Source organism: Lissotriton helveticus, chromosome 8 (assembly GCF_964261635.1).
Source record: "Lissotriton helveticus chromosome 8, aLisHel1.1, whole genome shotgun sequence".
Taxonomy (NCBI): domain Eukaryota; kingdom Metazoa; phylum Chordata; class Amphibia; order Caudata; family Salamandridae; genus Lissotriton; species Lissotriton helveticus.
The window spans coordinates 1,291,888,499-1,291,912,598 of NC_136069.1; positions in this window are offsets into that span (position 1 = coordinate 1,291,888,499).

Below are 24,100 nucleotides of genomic sequence, written 5' to 3' on the forward strand. Positions count from 1 at the left end.
GTGTAGTCTTGGCCCTGACGAAAGCCAGGTAGGTTATCTTTTCCTACGAGGGCTGAAACATGTAGACCTGTTAGAACATTTTGACGACAGTTATTATTTCAAACTGTCTACACTCTGTTTTTAGATTTTGACACCATGATATCTCCCGAATAAAATGTATCCCTTATATCATGATAGCCAATTTTATACTGCACTTTTGATTTCTCTCACACATTTTATTCAACACTGCAAAAACCCATCCCACACCACAGAAAAACACATATTCTATGGTATGACCCATCACTGGTGGTTGTTGGATTAGAGCAACACACAATATCACTAGGTGTGTTGCGCTAAATTCGGACCATCTTCTTACAAATCCCAGATGATGAAGCTCTGCCATTGGGTGGGCTGATGGGATTCATTTCTTTTCCTCTGAGAACACGTTTTGAGTATTCACTGAGCTTACTGTTGTTTCTGCCCATGTCGATTGATACACCAGTGACATTTGTTTAAGTTTGGTTATGCTATGAATGGGGGTATAGTGGTATCTGGTCTTTAAATATCCTCCCCTTAGACCCTGTATTAATTGTGTATCGTTTGTTTTATAACCACCTTCCAAGATGGTTGCTGCATACAAGTCATCTCATCCCCCATTTGAACTCTATTTAATGCATACTTTTCTGGAATTGCCAAGGGAAAAAAGATTATTCTATTAATAACTTGAACATGGAAATGAATCCAATAAAGAGATTTCTTGCTCTAGTATTAGAACTAGTTAGATTTATATGTTTCAGAATCTTCCAAGAGGGCCACTACAAATGAATTACCACATCTCCAAATTTCAATTTGCACTAACCATACATTGTATTGGTATTTTCAAAGCTAAAATATTGTAATGGAGTGGGTTATATAGATAAAAATGATTCCACATAATGACTTGCATAATATTGGATAAATTAACACTTTTAAAGAATAGCATTGCCAGTATCATATATTCAGTAACCACTAAATATTATTTAATAACCACCTTCAAAGATAGCCACTGCATTCAAGTTACCTCATCCCCCATTTCCACTTTATATTGAGCGTGTTTATCTTATTTATTGACGTAAGCGGTATAGGCAACAAAACATTTTGGGAAAAATGGGGGGATTCTAGTAATAACTTGACACTGAATTTGAATCAAATACAGAGAGGTATATTAATCTATTAGTTGGTTATAATTAGGTTTATATATTTCAGAGCCTCCCAAGATGACAGCTACAAACAAACTTTGTAAGTGTACAAAGGCCTGGTGACCTGCAGCTGAACTTGCTGCAACCACACAAGGCCTTGAGAAATACCGAACATCACATGCATATGTGACTAACTATTTCTTTGCTTGGGAAGCTGATTCTATAAGTCAAGACCCATATATAGCTAAATGTTTAGCACTGAATAGTTATTGGTAAGTATATATGCCAGGTATTCCCCAATTTTGATGTGTATCTTTGTGCAACATGTACTGTAACCTATAAAAGTCTCATGCAAACCTTTGTATTTCGAGCTAGTCCCGATATTATGCTGCTGGATTATATAAAGTTACTCTTTAAAATCTTACTGCCAGTTTATGTTATTAAATGTTAGTCTTCTAAAAGAAGTTTAGTTAGAGTGAATTATAAGAATGAAAGGAATTCCAAATAATAGCTTGGACATGAATCTTTTTTAATGGAAAGGAACATTACACTACAATTTAGTGGTAGTTAGGTTTTACATATTTCAGAACATTTGAGATGGCTGTTTGTAAATCAGAAAAAAAATCGGTGTAAGAAACAATTTGAATGAGAATCACTTGATAAGCATACCTAATGTAAGTAGTCTACAATATAGCTTAAAGGGACAACCCAAATTACATGCCAGTTCTTTCAATTTACTTTCAATAGTCCATGATAAAAAAAAAACTTGTAGGCCGATATTGATTCCCAAAAGCTCAGCTTATATTTACCTTATCATAGTCAAACACTGATAGTCTGTAAACAGACTCATATTACATGATGATATATCCAGCATAGTCATGTTTACACAAGGTCACCTGTTAACCTGGTGCATTGGTTATTCATATATCAGTCCTAAGAAACGATATTACAGTACTGGAAATACTGACTGATCCGAAAGATATACCATATCCAAATCAGATTGATGTCAGAATCATATAGTTATAATAGAAATTAATGGGAGTCTCTAATCATGTAAATACACTTGTAGTTCTTCCTCAGTGTTAAGCCCCAATTTAACTACAATCAGCTTATGTCCAGAGGGGTTCCAATTTCCTTAGTCTCAATTCTGTATATCACCTTTTTTATACAGTTGATCTACTATTATCTCAGTAAATTTATTGGCAGATCAATCAGCCTTCAGAGAGTTCATCACTGAAATGAACTGCCATTGAGTATCTTTGGCCTTTGTTTTTTGTAGCTTTATAAGGTTCCTGTTAGTGATGTTTCATCTTTCTATTGGTAGACCTAATATGTATTTTGTTTACGCACACAGCTAATGGCATAAATACAATAGTTATTATTGCAGTTAGCAATATCTTGAATTTCATAATCATGTATACCATTCCTGTCGGCGGAGGTCTTAACCTTACCATTAATATGGCCATAATAATTTCAATTACCACATTCAAAAGAAACATTTATACACAATAAGCTGCTAGTATTGCATATTCCCATTACAGTACTTTAGCTTATCACTCTGACTCAGCAGATCTCTGTGGGTTTCTGCTTTACTGTTTGTTATTTGAGGTTTTCTGTTAATATATTTAGAAGCAGATACATCACTTAATAATAAATGCCAATGAACATTAAGGGCCATTTGTAGGTAGCTCAATGGCCGATGGCCGATTTTACCGAATTTCGGCCGTTACCGACCGGTATTGGGCAATTGAGATGTGGGACCTTCAAAAAGCCCAATTCGGTAAATACCCACTCGGAATATACCGAATCGGAATTTTACCGAATTCATATTTACCGATTCGGTAAATAAGAAATGGCAAAAAAATGACATTTGAGATGTAGGTAACTTCAAAAATACCGAATTTCTTGAAATTTGGTATTTAAGAGTCGGTATTTACCATGGATTGAAAGCAGGTGGTAACCGGTGCAGGCTATAAAAAAGGGCCCAAAATGCAACTCTGTGACCACAATGGCGGCATTCTATGTCATAGCAAGGCGTCTACGGCTACAGGCAGCAGTAGAGAGAGAATGGAGACGGGAGGAGCAAGTCTACAGACAGCAGATCACACTCTTTCAACTTACTGAGGCAGAGATCCATGAAAGGTACAGGCTAGACCCCCAAACCATACTGGACATGATCAGGGACCTGTACCCACTCCTGGAGCACCCAACACCAAGGGCGCACGCCATCCCACCCCATGTGCAGGTGCTCTGTAGCCTACACCTGCTAGCATCTGGGAGTTACCAGGGGGTGATAGCTGCAGTAGGTGGGGTGTCCCAGAGCTGCCTGTCCCGTTTCTTTGGGAAGTTCCTAGAGGCCATGAAGCAGAGAATGCATCATTATATCAGCTTCCCTGCCACACATGCGGAACTGCTGAAGACCAAGACTGACTTTTATCAAATTGCACACATCCCACACGTCATCGGCTGCATTGATGGCAACCACATCCCAATCTGCCCACCTGCTGCCACTGAGTACATCTACAGGAACAGAAAGCCAACCCACTCAATAAATGTGCAGGTGATCTGCAACGAGGACAGCATAATTACTGACATTGTGGCCAAATTTCCAGGGAGCACCCACGACTCCTACATATTCCAGAACAGTGGGATCTACACACGCCTGGCTGCTAGTGAATTTGGGAAAGGATACCTGCTAGGTAAATCACAGTGACACAGCCTGATAATCATTACAGCTGAATGTATGAAATGCTATGTAACTAATGGCACTCTCTTTCCTACCTAGGCGATAGCGCTTATGCCCTGCAATCTTTTGTACTCACCCCCTACATAAACCCATCAACCCAGAGTGAGAGACGTTGCAATGTGGCACACAGAGCAACAAGCAACGTTGTTGAGCGCACATTTGGACTGTTCAAAAGCAGGTTCCGCTGCCTCCACAAGAGCGGAGGAGCACGTCAGTACACACCCATCATCTGCTGCAAAATCATTTCAACCTGTGCCATGCTGCACAACCTTGCCACCAAGAAAGGCACAGAAGTTGATTTGACTCATCATGAATGAGGACATTGATGATGGACCAGAACAGCCAGAGCCCTATGCCGCAGGAGTAGTGCCAGCAACAGATGGTAGGCTGAGACGGGCAGAGATCACAAGTAGCTATTTCTAAGTAAGTAAGGAGAGACAGCCAGGCTTTGAATTTGAATGACGTAGTTTAATGGGCACTATGGCAAATTACTAATGGCACACCATGGTACTCCAATGTCTGACAACCTCACTGGGCGGTCAAGGGTTATTTCACCCTGACATGTCCTGTGGAGTGTGGGCAGCATTATTGTTTGTGCCCACGCACAACAGTGTTGGATGCCTGAGGCTGAGTTTCAACAGTGGCTGTTGAGCCAGGGCCAGCAGATTGGCGCCTGCTGCTTCTTTGTATGTCCTGTATGGGTGTGCTACTGCTGCTCCTGCTGGTGGTGTCTGCAGTGTCCCCCACCCCTATGTCTCCAGCATTGGCTGACTGGTTGGTCAGAAGCAGTTCCATGGCAGATGTCACTCTCCCCATCCCCCTAGACACATCTGTGCAGAAGTGCACAAGGCCCTCTTGCATGGCCACAGAGCGCCGACATAGCAGGGAGGTGGTTGTTGCAAGACGGTTCATCGCCTTGGTGTTTTGCTGCATACACTGCCTCTCCCGGCGCCTCTGTGTGCGGTCTGAATCTAGTTTTTCACAGAGAGCCATCATGGACTCCGACCTGTCCCTCATTCCCTCTGCCATATCTATCATGCTCTCTGCCATGGAGCTAATGCCCCGGTCTATAATGCCCATCTTGGTGTTTAATTGGCGCATCTGTCTCTGTACTGATAATATTGCTTTTGCCTGCAGGCGCTGCACTTTCACCATTGTGGGCTCCAGCCCAAAAAGACCCCCTCTCCATCCTCAGTTGTGCTTCTTTCCTGGACCCTACGGCGCCTGGCACCGGTATGCACACCTTCAGAGGCAGACAGCTGCCCAGCGTTGTTGGCCTCCAGTGGAGCTGTTTGGGTGTCACCCTCCCTATCATCATCATAGGACGTCTCCATGATTTGTAGAGGGGGCACATCATGCCTCCTTGGCCTTACCAGTTCTGAGGAATCTGTAGCTGGTGAGGGAGAGAGTGCTGGTGGGTCCTGCTGTGGTGAGTCGTACAGCAGAGGTGAACACGGCTGTGCTGTGGTGGCTCGCTCTGGTGTTGATGCTGCCTGTGCTGGGGGTGCGGGTGGCGGCTCAGTGCTTTGCCCTGCACTTGTGCCTGCGTCCTCACTCCTTTCCGTTTGAGGTGCCCTTTTCTCCCTTTCTTGCGCTGTCCTGCGCCATGACTCTCCTGTGGACAGATATGGACATTGGCTCAGTGGTGCTGTAAACATGTGTGTCATTATTAAATCACATTCCTGTCACACAATTACAATGTCCCCAACTGCTTATTGAGGTAATGTGTGGCATGCCTTGCTGTTTTCTGTGATGAATGTAGTGATGTATGTTTCTATGACTACGTCTCCCATGATGCATTGCAGGTAAATCCTAAAACCTGTACTGGAGTGCGAAACACACAACCACATTGGGGAATGGGGACAGGGAAGGGGGGTAGGATTGATGTCCATGCAGCTTACCTTGTTTTTTTGCAGCTCTGGCTGAGCTGTCGGCATCCCCTATCTCCTGGACACTCTCGGGCTCCAGGGTGGACTCCACCAGCTGCTCCAGGTCTGTTATGGCAGGTGCCCTGCTCCTTCCTCCTCCTCTGGCACTGGCTTCTTTTTTCTGTGCTGCCAGCTTTTTTTTTGTTATGATCCTGAGATCATACCACCGTTTTTTAAGGTCATCAATTTCCCGTGTTGTGACCCCGATGGCGTTCACCTTTGACTGGATTCCCAGCCAGGTGTTCCTTTTCACAGCCTCTGCAACATGCAGAGACTGTTTTCCAAATAGCTGGGTGTGGTGTCTCACAACCTCCTCCACCAGCACCTGCAGTTCAGCTGTGCTGAATTTTAGTTTTCTTTTGCGCTCTGCTCCTTCCCTCTGTGAGTCCTGGGATTCCATCATGCACTTCAGCTCAGCTCAGGGCAGCCAGTTGCTCAGTGTCTCACAGCTCTCCAGAATGTTCAGTTACTCTGCACCTGCATGGGTGGGGCCACTTCCTAGTTGAGGGGTGGGGTAAATGCATTTGATTGGTTGGTTCCTCTGTTGCTTTGTTGTGGGGTGTGGTGGATGAACCTGATTGGTTGAAAAGCTCAATTGGCTGTATTTTGTATCTCCGATTCGGTATTTACCGATTCGGTATTTACCGAATCGGTAAATACCGAGTCGGTAATTCCCATTCATTCCTATGGGCCTGGAGGCCCTTAGGGATGAATTGGTATTACCGATTCGGATTTTACCGATTCGGTATTAACCGATTCGGTAAATACCGAATCAGAGATTCCTTTTTTTACCGAATCTGTAAATTTTACAGATTTTTAACCTACATCCCATTTTCCGATTCTAAAATACCGAATCGGTAAAATTCTGTATTTTTGAATCGGTAGCCTCTGTATATAGATCTACATTTCACTTTAGTGGCTTGTATTTGATATTCCTTATCTTTACATCAGAGGTGTTTAGCCCTTAGTAGGTCACCCAGGGTATACTGTTAACTTAATGTCTCAGATGTGTAGAATTGCAGAATGCCATTGTTTGAGGCAACCTTTCAATAACTGCGACTATTCTATGTGCCATTATAAAAAAATACTTCTATGTACAAATAGAGTGTCACATTCTCACTGTATTCAATACTGAGTTTGATAATGCACTCATTGTTATTAAGTCATCTATATGAGTCCCTTTTTAAACTTGCCCATAAAGAGATTAGATATGAAGGGCCAATTCTAGAGCCTATAGCTGTTGGCCTCTTTCTGTGACACTATAACTTGAGTACAGTTAGTTAATGTTTCAAAATTTAACACACTCTTGTGAATCCTCATTTCTGTTGCTGTACTGAAATAAGGTCTAGAGATTTAAAGCATTTGAAGTGATATTCGTGAACCCTTAATTTTTGTTTACCTTAGTGGACTTTATCATAACTAGTGGCATGCCAATTCATGAGCTAAATATAGACAGGCTATATTGTAAATAAAACTGGTCAATACCAATGTCAGAGCAGGAAAATGAGCAAAAATGTTTTATGTGGATCCACATTGGTTTTAAATATATCCACCAAGTAATTAGAAATGTAAACATCAATTACAAGCGACAGTGGAGATGTCACTGTAGAATCAGTTGTTTATTGTAAATTGGCTAATATATGCAGAACATAAGAAAACTCAGCATCAGAACATAGGTGCATCTGACAAAAAAATCATGAACTAAGAGTATGTGACTACCTTTGTACCTACATTCAATGCTACATATTAGCTGAATATTCTTAGAATTCAGGAAATGAGCACATTATGAAAGTCAAACAGGTGGTGACATCATATCAAGCTCACTGTTTCTCTTTATAAAATACTAATCTTTTGCTCGAAGCATTTACTTTTTGATTGGAGGCCAACCGTGAAGAAACTGTGAGGAGCTACTCAATCCCACACTATGGGCATTTGAAAAAGTATTTGCAGAGAAAGTTCTGTTAGAATGACTTTGGTGAACAAAATATTGTACCATGTTTACCTTGATCTTGGTGCAAGTATTGGAAAAATGAAGTCTACTTTTGAGCAATATGACGGATTGACTATGCTGCTTGACTGTATTCACATTGGGCCTCAGTTATGAAGGTCTTACGCCACTGGTATGTCACTTTTTCCCATTTTAAAAGTGACGCACCGGCGGTGCAAGACCTTCATAAATAAGGCCCATTTTGTTTAAGGCTACAGAAAGTGAAAGCATGCCAGAGCCAGATTACCTTCCTCTATATTTAAAAGGGGAAATAATATACTATGAGTATTGTTAGAACTGGCTATTTCTGGTTGGCTAAGGCTGACGCCAAAGCCAGGCAGAAACCACCATTCTAGTCAGGGCAAGGAAGTCACACGCCAAGATAACCCCTGCTCACCCCCTTGGTAGCTTGGCACGAGCAGTAAGGCTAAACTCGGAGGCAATGTGTAAAGCATTTGCGCCAGAACACAACAGCAACAACATCCTAGGCACACCACAAAAGGAACTCCACACAAGGTTATATGAAAATAACTTCTGTATTGTCAAAACACATCAGATAAAAATCACACATGTACATTGTGATAACTGGCACTGGCAATATTCATAAGGGATTATTTACAAGACAGGGCCACATGGGTCACTGTCAGAATCAACACTTTTAGAAATAGAAATACTAAAACTTAGAATAAGTATAGCACAAAATAACAGTTATAAATCACATCCAGTAACTACTGAGAACAGGTAAGTACCACCTACGCAACCCTAACCACCTTAGGAGAATGTCACGCAGGGGACCAGGACCTCACTAGGACCACCTGTATTAGAAAGAACAACCACCTAAGAATAAAATAAATTTAGGGGTATAAACAAGAACACATTACTCATGATGCATGAAACACATTCAGAGGAGTAGTAAAGGAAAACACATCATGCCTAAAAACATTCAGAGGTGTACAGACACCCACCTAAGTATCACACAGCGTTTAGGGGTCTAGGAAAGAACACATTACCCATGATGCATAAATATACATTCAGCGGTGTTAAGAACAAAGCACATGATGCATCACAAACACAGTCAGAGGTGCAGCGCTAGGAGACACATGACGCCTAAAACATTCAGAGGTGCAGCGCAGGGAAAGAAAGACACAACTCAAATAGCGCAAAGACACATGATGCCTAAAACATTCAGAGGTGCAAGGAAAAACCACACAATTGCGCAAAACTCACATAAGCCACTACCTGTGGCAGTCCCTAGGCCAACTGGCCTTGTTGGGGCTAGGAGGCCCTGTGTCTCAATGTCAGGGGCCTAAACGGTGCAGGTGCCCACTACTTGCTGGGCACCTGTGGACAATCCCAAGCGCCTAAACGGTGCAGCTGCCCACTAATTTCTGGGCAGCTGGGAACTTCAAACTGCGGCAAGGGCTCTCACTGGCCCTAGACAAACTGCGCCACAGGGATTGGAGCCACACAGGCTCTCAGTCAGCTGAGGGGCGTTGGAGCCATCTGGCTCTGTGAATTCTCTGTCCCCAAGAGCCTCACTGGGCTCTAAAACAAATATGGGTTGGGCGCCTCGCAGGGCTCAACGAATGTGCCCCCACAAGCCTCTCTGGGCTCGCACAAATAGGCCCCGCACGTTGGAGTCCTCCCTCTGGGGACTCGAAGAATAACGGCGGCCGGGTCTGAGCCTCGCACGCTTTTAAACACGAAGTGGACACTCAAGAGCCCCTCTAGAGCCGCTCAGGCTCGTAATCACAATGGCCGCCATTGGAGTCCCTCTCTGGGGGACTCGGACCAAACAAAAATGCCCCCGGAACGGTGGAGCCCTTCCCTTGGACTCGGAACACAGATGCAAGGGCCCCGGGAGCCTCTCCCAGGCAAGGCACTCACTGGCTGTTTCTAGGAAGTTCGCTCTCCGCCTTCTCCGGAGCCTCGGCTGCTCCATCTCTGCTGCGGCCGGCCTTCTTTCAGTGCGGGGCTCTCCTCTCCTCATGGGAGCCCCGCGAGCGCCGCAGTCTTCCTCCTCACAGGGCAGGAGCGCGGGGAAGCCCTCGAGGTCGGGCCAATCCCTGCGTGGTCCCAGGATGACGCGAGGGGAATCTCCGCCGGCTGGGCCAATCCCAGCGCGGCCTTTCCGTGACGTCGGCGGCTGCTTCCTCTCGGCCCGGTGCTGCGGCTGTGACACACGGGGCAATGCCGGGTGGGCTCCGGTTTCAAATATCAATATAAATCGAGGTGGGCACTCGATTGAGGGGCATGAAAGTCGGCAACATAGCGGAGTGGGCTCCCGCGCCGCTCCCCACGCAAAATGCGGGCCAATGCGAGTGTGCACCGGCTGTGCACAAAAGCGATCCCCAGCGCTAGGACCAAAAATAAAGCGCTCTCAAGCACTTGGGGGAAATAAAGCGCTCCAAAGCACTAGAAAACAGGCAGAGCGCTCCCAGGCGCTCAGGGGGAAGCCCAGCGCTTCCAGGCGCTAGAAATACAAATCAAGCGCTCTCTGCAGGAAAATGCAGCTTCTCCATGATGCAAAGGTCCCAGAGATTCCCAGGGGGCAATGCCAAGTCCCCCCATCAGCCCAAGCAAGGCAGAGGGGTCCCCCAGGAGTCCTCCAGGCATCCAGGAAAGTCCTTCAGGTGTCTAGGGGCTGGGCAGGGCCCAGGGATTCCCCTGGGCCCAAGCAGCAGCACGCCCCTGGCAAGATTCAAGTCCAAAAACAAGAACATTTTGGAAGGGGACACAGCCCCTTCTTATACAGAGAAAAGTATTTGAAGTCTTTGTGCAGGCAGTGTGAGAACCAGCTAGAACTGGTTATAGGGGAGTCCCTTCAGTATCAGGGACAGAGGTGACAGTCGCCCAGCGGGGAGGTGGAGCCAGCATTGTGGCAGGCAGGCACAGCCTCATTCACTATCAGGTGCTATCTCCTCCCACTTCCCTGGCAGCAGATGCTGCCTTTCATCCACGGGCTGACTCAGACAACCTCCTGGGGGCTCTGCAGCCCCTGTCACCCTCAAACCACAAGCAGGCCCAGGCACTCCTGGGCCAGGCTCACCAGCCAATCACACGCCAGGCACAAATTACACAAATATGCCAACTTCCAAAAGTGGCACTTCTAGACTAGACACAATCCTGCCGCATACACCATTACGCAGCATGCAATCTCACGAGTTCGCACATATCAAACTCGACCCTGCACTCCCCACAACTCTGGAACTACCATGGGCATACATATTCTCCATTCATTCCTATGGGAGGGCAGGTCACTCACCACACATACACAGAGAGCTCACACACTTTACACTGTACCACAGTGAAAAAGTGCGCAAAGGCCTAGAATCACCAACACCAGGTCACAGAAACAGGCTAGGAAAAAGCAAAAAGTTTCGGGGTGAACCTGCCAAAAGGGCCAGGTCCAACAAGTATAATTCGATAACTAATTGCATTAATGCCATGCACACACTGGGGTGAGTGAGTGTTGTGCATCTGGCTATGTAAAAAAGGATAAGCTGAAGAAATAAATGGCCATACAACTAACTGTTAAAATCATAACATTAGATGATTGCCATACAGATACAGAAACACATGGGCAACAATGTAAATGCCTCCATTTGCCAGGCATCAGACATGAAACTGTCAGTATCTGGGCAGAATTGGAATGTTATGGCTCGGCGGTACCTGTAGTTGTATGAGTACCTCCAACCCACACAGAGCAAACAGCCCAAGCATCACTAGCTGCGTTATCCAGGGAATGCTACTGCTGCCAGTGGGTGCACATTAGTAAAATGACTATTCTTGGAGAGACCAGTGAGAAGCAACAACAGCACAGGCCGAAATTACATGTGAGGCATTGGTAGGTAAAAGTAGGCATGACAGCAGTCTCTCCTAAAACAACCACCCACCAGTGGGATCCCGGAGATGTATATAAAAATATGCCTCAAAATTGTCAGAGTAGTATGTTCAAGGACTTGAGTTGAAAGAATCTAAAAGCCGAAGTTGTAATCTAATAGAGCAGATTAGAGAAGCAAAATCCTCTCCAAAACAACACATCTTAGCTTACATTATATGTTAGGATAGTTGAAAAAAGCATCAAGGGGCAGATTTACAAGGCCCTTGCGCCACTTTTGCGTCACTCTTCCATGTTAAAAATGAGGCAAAAGTGGCGCAAGGGCCTTGTAAATATGCCCCCAAGTACTTAGTATAACGTAATATTCAGCAGGCGCTCCTCTATCATTGCAAGATAACTTCCTGTTCTTCAGTGACTCATTTTATAGGTCCTATTTGGAACAGCTGATGAGTGAAAATTCTCTCAAGCAAATTATAATCTTGGATTGGCTGACGTGCTGAAGGAGGGGCAGAAATCAGAAGGTCCCTCGAGGTAATTGATGGTGGCTCAGCAGCAGCCCTATAAGCTTGGAGCCTTGGCGGCAGCTTGGTGGTGGGGCAGACAGCAATAGTGTGAGTAGTGGACATGGCTGTGAACATGCAGCTATACAGGAAGAGACTTGCCTCTATTCTTGCTGGGTTTTTCTCCTGCTGGGTGTTGCATGCTGCATGAACCAAGTACGGAACACAGTCTTTGAGCACTACCAGCCCAAATAGAAGGGCATTGCTATCGGAGCCCCACACCCATAGAAGTGAGCGAGTGGTGAGGGTGCGGGAGCTAGTGACTGCTTGGGGGGAGAGTTCAGGGAGCCTTGAGGTCAGGCCAAGCACCCAAGTGGAGTGAAGTGAAGTGTAGTGGAGTGAAGTGGAGAGGAGTTTCATTCTCGTCGCAGCGAACACCGGTTGTCCGTGTCGCTTTGGTCTTGTGACTGCAGAAAGTACGTGTAATTTAAGCCACGCCTGTCCTCCTCTTGCCTCATCCAAGTGGACTCACTGCTTAGATATAAAGGAAGAATTCCTTGTACTGGGGTCATATAGTGATTCCTGCCCCATCCCCACACCCCTGTGTGGGTGGGTGTGTTTTCTGGCCGCCGATATCTGTCCGAGAAATTGCGAGGACCTAGAAGAACAGAGTACCCATTGTCCTGATGAAGCCTACATCATCTGGCTGAAACGCGACCGCGACTGCGTCAACACCTTTTGCTTCAATTGGAGTCCCCTGTTACCATGAAATAATTTGTTTGATTTTTGTCTGATTGGCACCTATACAAATATAGACTGGGTTGATTCTGTAACCCCCAGGTGCTCTACTCTTGGGACTACCATTGTGTTGTGCTCTCATTATAAATTAAGTGGAGGCACTGATCCGAATTAGGATATATATATATATATATTTTTTATATATATTTTTTGTTTGGGGTACATAGAAACGTGATACTGTAAATGTGATGTATATTTGTATATATGTATATGTGATATTTTGTAGATAGACTGTCGGTTGTTGTGCTTCCCTTGATGTCCGCTCATATGTGTGTTGATGAATTTATATATGCAATTCTTTCATGTTTAATTTCTGTTTCACAAGAGAATTATTTGTTTCTTGTTTGAAAATTAAATTTGGATCAATCCCTTCGGTACCCTTTGTTGCTATTTTCTCATCTTAGGATGTCTCCTGCTCAGGTATGGGAGGGTTAAGTGGGCAGAACCCCTGACCATTTTGTTGCTAGTCAAGCACCCAAGTGGTGCAAGCGGCCCCACTAGGAATGCACACTAGGTGCAGCAGTGCAGGCTTCCTGGTACGCTGAAGCGGGTGTATCAAAGCCAGTGCAAATTGTGACCAGGGGCCCTCTCTCATTCTCATACTTCTCCACACAAGTCCCACTTGGAGATTCCAGCTCCCTTACACAACATACACACCTTTGCTCTACCCCCCCTGCATCACCCTTGACTAAGTGAGTCAGACAAGTGCAGGGCCGATATCTGAGGGGGCACCAAGGACAACCAATAAGTATCTACAGAGAAGCACCAAGATCAAGTTATACTTCAAATTAATTCAGTATTAAGTAACCAAGCCTGAGGCAAGCCTGAAGCAAAACAGTAAAATCAAAGCGAAAAGACTGTTGTGCGAGTGTGACAAAAAGAAGGGTGAGGAGGTCCACCTCATTCCGTAAGGATTTGTGCTCATGCCTTCCGATGTTAACCGCCCACTGCCTCAGATTTGTAACAATTCCATACAGTTCATTATCAGTGGGCAGGCAGCGGAGAAGATAGCAACACCATAAGAAGGCCACAAAACTCAGATCAGTCTGAGACTCACCATAAACTTCAACATCATTCTAAAATATATGACCGCTCAATAGGACGTGGCGCCAATGTACATTACATTAAACTCAAAACGCATACTGAGGAGTCACCGTGGAATGATATTCTCCCTGCTCCCTCTCACTTTACCACTAAGTTGGAAGCTTGCACATAGAACTTCAATAACGTGATGCAAATATACCTGTTATTACAAAATAGGCAAAGCTCCAAAAATCGTTCCAACACTAAAGTGCTCACCGAACTCACGAGCATATTATCAAGACCGGCGATAAAATTATCGCCGCTATTATGGACAGAAAACTGCTGATAAAGTGGCGATAATGGGCTTGATAATATGCTCTATGGAATTCCAATCGAAGCCCATGTTGGATGTGAAGATTTTATCGCCAGTCTTGATAATATGCCCCTCAATGTGGCCCATGGCTGCCACATAAGTTGCCAGAAGCTACTATGGCTCTCACAATGGAGTAACAAACGAAAGCACCCATTATTCCAATTGATCAATACTTCTTGCAATACAACAAGTCAGGTGCGAGCAACCTGTAGAAGAATGGATCAGCTGATATACCTCAGACATCAAATTCCTCAGCAACACTCAGGGTACCCCATATATCACCAGCTGACCAACCCTCAGAACATATGGGAACGAAGAAGTACGACATTAAGGGGTGTGAACCAGATATAATAGAGCGCTCTTCATCAATTGAGCTCACCATCCCGCTCCACAAGCCATCTTCCTCTAACTCATTGTGCGTCTGCAACTTCCTACAATTGGCCTAATGTGGTTGACTTAAAGAAATGGTGGTGAAAGTTCACCATGCACTTAAAACAGAGGAGTCTGACGTTGAACTCACAAATGGCTAAGCATCAATGGGTTCTTATTTGAGGTACCCTGTAAGTTTTTTATTGAATGATGCTTGTTTCCGGTCCAGGGAAGACATGGCTTGGCAGTTCGGGCTGGACTGTTCCCATGAGGCACAGGGTCAGACTTATTTGCATATGGCCATGTCTGAACTGGGGTGGTTGAGTGAGCTAAAGAATGGTGATGGATTAAACCCAGATCAGTTGACTGGGGGTGAGTGTTTGATTTGCTTAAACGCTCCGTCCATCATACCCTTTTGTATCCCCTTGGATGGCCATCACGGCAGAATGGGGGGGGTGCGGAGCTGAGCACAGCCCCACTGACAACTGAATAGGGTGAGCTCTGCTTTCTCTATCACTCTGGCACCGCACCAATCAGTCAAGGGATTACTGGTCTATAGACCGCCTGGTCCATCGGGTACGTTCTTCGAAGATCTTGACTCCGTTCTGCTGGGACTGGCCCTGAAAGCGGAACATTGCATTGTGGCTGGGGATTTCAACTTCCGGATGGATGATCCGTCGGACCCTGCCGCTACTAAACTTTCAGAGGCTATGGCCCCGCTGGGACTGATCCCTTATTTGCAGGGGCCTACGCATGACAAGGGGCATACGCTTGACCAGGTTTTCTCGTCATCCCCTCTTGAGGTGATAGAGATCGTCCCGGTACTATGGTCAGACCATCTGCTTGCTAAATTTTCTATCAAAGGCACAGTTAAAGCGGCTGTTGCTCTGTCACAGCAGCAGGGTCGAGTCCATAGAGCTTACCATCGTGTTACCCCTGCGATGCTGGCCCAGGCTGCCCTGGATCACCCCTGCCCCCTCTCTGGCGACCTAGAGAAGGATCTGGAGTCCTTGCATGCGTGGCTTGTAGTCAGGCTAAACGATCTCGCCCCGGAACTGACCCCCCGCTTGACACCGAAACGGGTCTCCGCTCCGTGGTTCACCGCAGCACTGTCGGCTACGCGGCAGCAGTGTAAGGTGGCCGAAAGAGCTTGGCGGGCACAATACGACACAGTGGCCAAGCTGACCTATAAGACGGCGGTTAAGGCCTATCACCGGGACATCCGCCTGGGCAAAAAAGCCTATTTGGCAGGGAGGATAGAGGCTGCCTCCAACTCCTGTAAGGAGATTTTCTCCATTGTGAGAGAATTTACATCCCCACGGTCTAATACCTCTGATGTGAGGCCAGCTGATTCCTGGGCTTCGGATCTTGCTAACTTTTTTACTAGCAAGATCCAATTGATACAGGATCCCTTCCCTTCGGGTGTACCCGTGGGGCTGATTAACCCTGAGGCTTACCGGTCCCCTCTGGCCTCGCCAGATTTGACGTTGGGCGTGTTTCCTCCTATTTCTGCCCCTGCCTCTTTAGCACTCATGGGCAATCTCAAATCGGGCTCGCCGCTGGACCCGTGCCCCGCTAAGTTTCTGGCGAAAATTGCGGAGGTGATTAATCCAATGGCGAACCCGCTATTGAATCTCTCGCTGAGCCGGGGGGTGGTTCCGCAGGCCTGGAAGCAGGCAATGGTCATCCCGCTGCTTAAGAAGCCTGGTCTGGACCCGAAGGCCCCAGTCAACTACAGGCCTATTTCTCTGTTGCCGGCTCTCACGAAAATTGTGGAAAAGCACGTTCAGACGGTGCTTTCCAATTTTCTGGAGACAAATGAGATCCTGCATGCCACTCAGTCTGGCTTCCGTCCAAATCTCAGCACAGAGACCGCGCTCCTTGAGGTATCAGAAACCATTAAAGGGGTTCTGGACTCGGGAGGCAAAGCCATGCTGGTGTTGCTGGATTTGTCGGCGGCTTTCGACACCGTCCCCCATGATGGCCTTCTCGCAAGACTCTATGAGATAGGACTACGGGGGACGGTGTTCAGCTGGTTTTCCTCCTTTCTAGCTGGCCGCCGGCAAACGGTCTGGGCCTCGCCAGATTCCGCCGTGATGCCGCCTTTGGGAGTCGGGGTCCCTCAGGGCTCTATTTTGAGCCCGACCCTTTTTAACATCTTCATGACCCCTTTGGCGGCGTTGGCGGAGTCGTTTGGGGCCCAGATCGTATCCTACGCAGACAACACCCAGCTCCTCTTCTCGTGTAAGAGAGGAGGAGACTTTGATGGGGAGAGTATCCGGGATTGCCTTGGGGCTGTTTTTCAATGGTTCCAACTGAACAGCCTCAAGTGCAATTCCGATAAGTCCGAGGTACTCTTCTTTGGGTGCGACACGGAGCCAGACTGGCAGGCTTGGTGGACCATCAATATGTTCCCTCCGTCTTGTTCATCCCAGATTGCGAAGAACTTGGGGGTCAAGATGGATAAGGGGCTTACGTTGAAATCCCAGATCCTCGGGGTGTCAGGGATGTGCTTTGGCCTCCTTAGGATGCTGCGGAGGTTTCTTCCTCTTTTGTCTGAGGAGCACAGGAAGCTGACTGTGCAGGCCCTGATCGGCTCTAGGCTAGATTATTCGAACGTTCTCTACTTGGGCCTGCCAGAGTATTTGCTACAGCGGCTCCAAGTGGTGCAGAATGCTGCTGCGAGAGCCATCTTTGGCTTGAATAGACGGGCCAGTGCAGCAGGTTTGCTGCAGACTCTGCACTGGCTTCCAATCTGCAAACGGATCGCCTTCAAGGCTTTGACCTTGGCCTATAAGGCCCTCCATGCGGTTGGAGCAAAGTACCTCCAAAAGAGACTTGCATTCTACCACCCTGCTCGTTCTCTGAGATCGGAATTCCGGTTCTTGGCGGTGGTCCCGCGAGTGAAGAGAGCTCGCCTGGGAGGTCGCTCCTTTGGACTACTGGCGCCACAGTTGTGGAACTCTCTGCCGCTCCCACTTCGGGGAGCCACCAGCCTACTTGTTTTTAGAAAAGGTCTTAAAACCTGGTTGTTTACCCAGTAGGCTGCATATATTTGGTTTGCCCTCTTTATCTCTATTTCCTTCTTTTTTAACTGTGTTATGTTATTGTGCTGTAGTCCTCCCTACTCAAAGCGCCGGGACACTCTTTTTGAGTAGCCGTGCGCTATACAAAAGTAAATATAACATAACATAACATAACATAAAGGACTTTTCACCTCCACAGTGTCACTGCAGCAGGCATGGAACCAGGTCAGGGGAGGCAGAAAATGTCATGCACATTAAAGAAACATCCTAGAAGCTTTTCCCACCTTCTAGAAAAAGGGGCAACAGGCTTCAAAATTGGAATGACCTTCAGCCCCACTCTGCATTTTACTTACTGGACTAAGGACTGCCTGCTGCTGTGACCTGTTGTGCACTTTGCAAGACTGATTTCCTCTACATTTAAGGAATGTTTTACTGCCTGGAGCCTGTCTTGAACCCTCAGAGGCCAGCCCTGCTTTTAAGCCCTGCCTATTCACCTGAAGCCAGAACTACAAGAGCCCAGTCCAAACCAGTTCAGCCCTCTCTGGCCCAGCTTCACTACAGGAGGTGGAGACAGCATTGTGCAGAGGAAATCCTGCCTATTCAGGTTCTAGCGAAAACTCTTTGCACCACTCTAAACGCAGACCAGTCCTATTCAGAACAACTATGAGTCACCCAGAAAAGGCAGGAAACCCCTCAACCCCAATTGTGGCTGTCTACAGTAAATGCACATCCCCAGCCCCTGTCACTCCTAATCCAGACAGTCAATACACAAACCAGAAGGGGCATACAGAATGGTTAAACAAGAAATTGCCTACTTTCTAAAACTGGCAATTTCAGTAAACCCAATTTAAAAACCATGGGCCAGAAGTAGGACCATTAGATATTGCGACTCGCAAATTGCGCCAAATTATGAGTCGCAATTTGCACCAAATTGCGAGTCGCAATTTCCAATGTACAACAGTGTCTGAGACACTGTTTGCGATTCCCAATGGAGGCGCAAACTGCATGCCTAATGAATATTAATGAGGCTGTTGCAATTTGCAACCCCATTAGGAATAGCGGGCACTCCCAGGGATGGTGACCTGCTGGGGTCAGCAGACCTCCATGCCTGGGACGGCTTTAAATAACGCAGTTTGTTTTAATGCAGCCCGTTTTGCTTAAACAACGTTTGCACATGCATTCCCAAAGGAGAAGGGTCCCCTGGGGACCTCTTCCTGTTTGCGAGTGCTTTACCACTATTCTGAGAAGGGTGGTAAACTGCGAGTGTTTTGCAACTGCAATTGTGGTCGCAAAACATTCTCACATAGCTGTTGGGGTCGCTATTAGGAAGGGAACGCCCCTTCCTAATAGCGAGTTGCAAAAGACTATTTTGGGAACCGCAAATTATTTCCAACTTGCAAAATAGGGTTAGAACATGGCCCACCGGATTTTTGAATCCGCAAACGGGTCTAAAACACATTTGCGTATGAAAAAATTTGTCATACATCTGGCCCCATCTCATTAAAAAGATGTGTTATTAAATTCTGAGTTCAGAGACCCTAAACTCCATTCCCCCATCTTGTCCCAATGGAAAGTTAGACTTGTAGGAAGTTACAAAGCAACTCCCATGTTAGCCCATTGGACAGATAGCCTTTCAGTAGTGAAAAACGAAATTTGCAGTATTTCACTATCATGACATGTCAGACACACCAGGACATGACATACTTTCACATACAATGCACCTTTCCCATGGGGGTACCTTTGGCCTACCTGAGGCATGCCTTACATGTACGAAAAGGGAAGGTTAGGGCCTGGCAAGTGTAGCCACTTGCCAGGTCGACATGGCAGTAAAATCTGTGCCCAGACATTGATTGCAGTGGCAGGTCTGAGAACCCTTTGAAAGGCTTCTTGTGTGGGTGGCACAATCAGGGCTACAGGCCCACTAGTAGCATTTGTTTTACAGGCCCTGGGCACACACAGTGCACTTCGTTAGGGTCTTAGAAGTAAATAAAATAAGCCAAACTTGTAAACACAAATCCATAAACACAATTTACAGTAGGAGCACCTGCACTTTAACAATGAACAGCAGTGACAAAGTGCGCAGAGGCACTAAACCAGCAAAACAAAGTTCAACATACCATAAAAACAGGAGGTAAGAAAGCAAAAAAGACAGGGGATATATGCCAAAAGATGCCAGGTCTAACACCAGGTATTGAAAGTTGTGTTGCTCCCACTTAATAATATGTTCACTAATATTTTTGGAAGTGGAGGGCAATCCGGACGGATTGGAAACAGACAGTTCTTATGCCAGTTCCTCACAGCCTGAGGCTGCTCTGAAGTCATGCAGTATACATGTAATATCACCTATGCCTCTATGGATATACCGTTGTGTTCAAGGACATTAACTGCATACAGTGAGATGGCATGTGTTATGTTGCGGATGGGTAAAATTGTCCCTGCACATGAGGCTCCGCCACCGGGGCAAAGAGAGAGAGGACAACCCTAACATGTTCCCCCACCTACTAGAAATATGACGGCCAGTCCTGACCCTCGCAGAAGGGATCATATAGAGCAATTTTATCATCCGCAGCAGCCTGTCGCTATTACCCATTTTTTGTAAGGCCACAAACATCTAGTCGCAAACCATGGTCTTGAAGGCCTTCTATAGGTTTAAAACCTAGCAGACCACATGGGGCCACTGATGCGGTGACTCCATTAGCAGTCTACAGATGTTACAAGTCATGAACCTGCTCTGTATGAATCAAATTTGGTCTGGGTAGACTCTTACTGGCATACACCCTATCAGCTGTGTCACAAGGATCTTGCTAAGATTCTTGTAATCTCTGCCCATCACTGAGATAGTGGTCTGTAGGAGAAGACTCTCAACGGGTCCGTCCCGGGAGCAAAACCAGTGGCACCTCTTGCATAGTTTGGGGCAAACAACCAGCGGCATGAGCAGTGGAATAAATCGCAAGCAGTTTGGGGGCCAGCAGGGCTTTATACATGTTATAAAATTCCGGTAGGCAGTCTAGGCCCAGAGTTTTACAAGTGGGAGAGTCCCAAATGGCACATCAGATCTCCTGCTCTGAAATGTGGCTATTCAGAGCCTCTCTCTCCTCTGGAGGGATCACTGACAATGTGATGGCAGATAGAAATTCATGAACAGTAGACTGTCACTGTACTGGTACTGGGTTGTACAAGGCCTGGCAATGCGTGCAGAAGACATAACGTTTCGCTCACTGAGTGGTGGTGACTGATGTCGGGAAAAGGTTGATGACAGTTGTTGTCTCCACATCAGTTGCTTGCTTCAAAAGCCATGCCTAAAGGTAGCCCAGTTTGTCTCCCTCCTCATGGTGCTTCGCTTGATACACCCTGTAATCTATGTCGCGAAAGGATTCAATGAGGCGGGCTTGATGGTTCCTCACCTCAGCCAGTTCATCCTGAGCAAATCTGCTTGCCAGGGCAGCCCTCTCAAGATCTCTTAAGGAGGATTCTACCTGGGCAAGCTTTCCGATGATCATGCCTCATGCCCTGATGATCTCATGAATGCATTGGCTCCATAGCACACTCTTGAGGCATTCCCATTCTATAAATCTCATGGTGGCAGTCCTGCTATTGTCAGCTATATAATTAATTAGTGTTCAAAGAGTTGTTTCATGAATAATGGGGTCTTCCAGGGCCATAGGTTGTAAGCACCAGTTTGGCATCAGTGGAGTAGGCTAGCCTCACCCAATGTGCAGCAGAAGTGGGCTATGATCAGAGAGGGTCCTCACAGTGACTTTGAGCTTAAGGGCAGAGTGACAGATGAACTGATCAAGACAGACATGTAGGTCATGGGTGCAGAGTATTAGGAATACTCCCTGGCATCCGGATACAGCTCCCTCCAGCTATCGATCAAGGACCAATGTGTGGTCTACTGTGAAAAAAGGACACAGCACACATAGTTGTGGAGCAGATGAGCGCTGGGTTTTATATATCCAACTCAGGGTTTAAATCGCAATTAAAATCCTCCTTGTATAATCCAGGGTTAAGGAGACCATCTGGTTAATAAGGACAACACATGGGTCAGGAATTGCATCTGTGCGGCATTTGGCAAGCGTACACTGCCCAGTAAAACACCTGAGCCCTCCAGTTGACCGTCCACAAACACACAAGAGCACTCCGGGTTCACCTCAACTGCCACACTCTTAAAGTTCTTGTAAATATGGTGTAGCATCGCATTCCAGAAGTGGCGGGGTGAAGCGTTAAGCTATGACGACTAACGCCTAACTCTGCCACTTCCTTGTACATATGGCCCTAAGCTTTTTAGTGTGAACTCACTTTCATTTTGGCAGGAAAGAGCAATGAATATTTGAGGCCTGTATCCCGGAGTGTTCTCTTCACTTCCATAATGGAAGCCTGCTTGTGCTGAACTGCCAGTGAATAGTCAGGTAACAGAAGCATATTAGACCTGGCATCCATGGCGTGTTTTCCCTAACTGTTTGCCTTCAACTCTCCTGTGTTGGCTGCCTTTAGGAATCTGCACACTTTACCACCCTAACCATTGCTAAATTGTTTGTGCTCTCTCCTTAGAATACTTAAAAATTGGCTTGTACCTAATTGTAAAATGTAATTTACTTGTAAGACTCTAGTAAGGTGGCACTACCTATGCCTTGGGTACTTTAAACATGCCTCAGATTATCTGCCATTGCAGCCTGTGTGTTCAGTTTTTAAACAGTTATGTCGACCTGGGCAAAATTAATCTTTTGCCAGGCCCAAACCTTCCTTTTGTATACATGTGAGTCACCCCTATCGTCGGCCTTGGACAGCCCACAGGGCAGGGCACTGTGTGTTAAAAAGTGGGATATGTTCCTTTTAGTTTTACATGTCTAGGTAGTGAAAAACACTTAAATTCATGTTCACTACTGCAAAGCCTACCTCTCCCATAGGCGAACAATGAAGTTAACTTATTACATCTAATTTTCAAATGGGAGCGGGTAAACAGTTCATGTTTAGTGTCTTTGGAATTGTAAGGAAACATCCTCTCTCGTGGTGGTCAGATTTTAAATATCAATTTTTAAATAGCCACTTTGAGAAAGTTAAAATGTTCCTGCTTTAGCCATTTAGGGGCTCATTAATGAGCAAGTGACGGAGTGAGCGCAGCAAGTCATCTGACTACGCTGTACTGCATGACATTGAAAGGGCAGGAATGCGCATAGTTAAGTTAATATGGTGCATCCCTACCCTTTCGCTGGCACCCTATTGGCAGCCTAGTGCCAATGCAGTCACCCTTGCTCCATGATGGAGGATGACTGTGTTGCATGCAAGAATGTTTTTGTGTGGAAAGGCCCCCTTCCTGCACAAAAACAATACTCGGCGGTGTATTCCTCTTTCTAATTGTGCTTCAGAATGCAGCGCAAATAGAAAGAGGAAGAAACAAGATAAAATAGAGATATTTCTTCTCATTACGCCTCCCCTGGAAAGGTGTAAGATTGTTGTGCATTCCCATGTTTACAAGTTCATGTAAATCTGGGTACACGTCAAAATCCCTGGGAGTTGCATCTGAACACCCACACAACATCCATGGAACACCTACCCAGGGCAGAGTGACTCAATGCCGCGATTCGCGAATCTGAATTAGAGGTTTGCGTCACACATGTACCATTTTGCAAGGTGCATACCTCTCATAAGTGATTCCCTTAGTGTCTGCGGCCTGTCTCTGAGTAACATGACTGAGTGCAGTTGGCAGGTGGGCTTTGTATATTCCTCCTAGGCAGTCACACACAATAGAGAGTTTAGGTGTGCCTGGATGGGCCATCACTTGCAGAATGGGAAGGCAGAGCTGGCCACAGCCCTGCTCACACTTGCATAGGCTGTGTTCTTGCTCCACAGAAATGGCTGTGTACCCCCTGTAGTTAGTCTGGGGCCAGGATTGGTAAGGCAGAATGCCTGTGGACTTTAAAGTGAAACCTCCAGAAGCTACTCCCACTTTAAAGAAAGGCCCAGGTATAAATATTGCACCTCAGGCACCAACTCTTCAGTGCATTTCTGGACTTATGGATACTCTGCCAGGAAGGACTGCTCTGCTGCCTTTTTTTTTTTTAACAATTCTTTATTGAGATATTTTAACATTTTGACCAACCAACCCCCCCTGCCCCCTTCCCACCCTCCCATACAGGCATGTCACTTTATATATACATAGTCAGGTACGAGCAGAGTATTAAACACGTAACATAATATATCAATCATATTCAACACAGTATCCTAGGTAAGCATTTTGGTCAGGGACGTTCTATCCATCGTGTAAGGAGATCCCAAATTTCTAATCCCTTCCTTTTCTTTTTCATTCCCCTCCTACTGTAAATAGCTATCTCTAGGCTATGTGTTGCTAGTA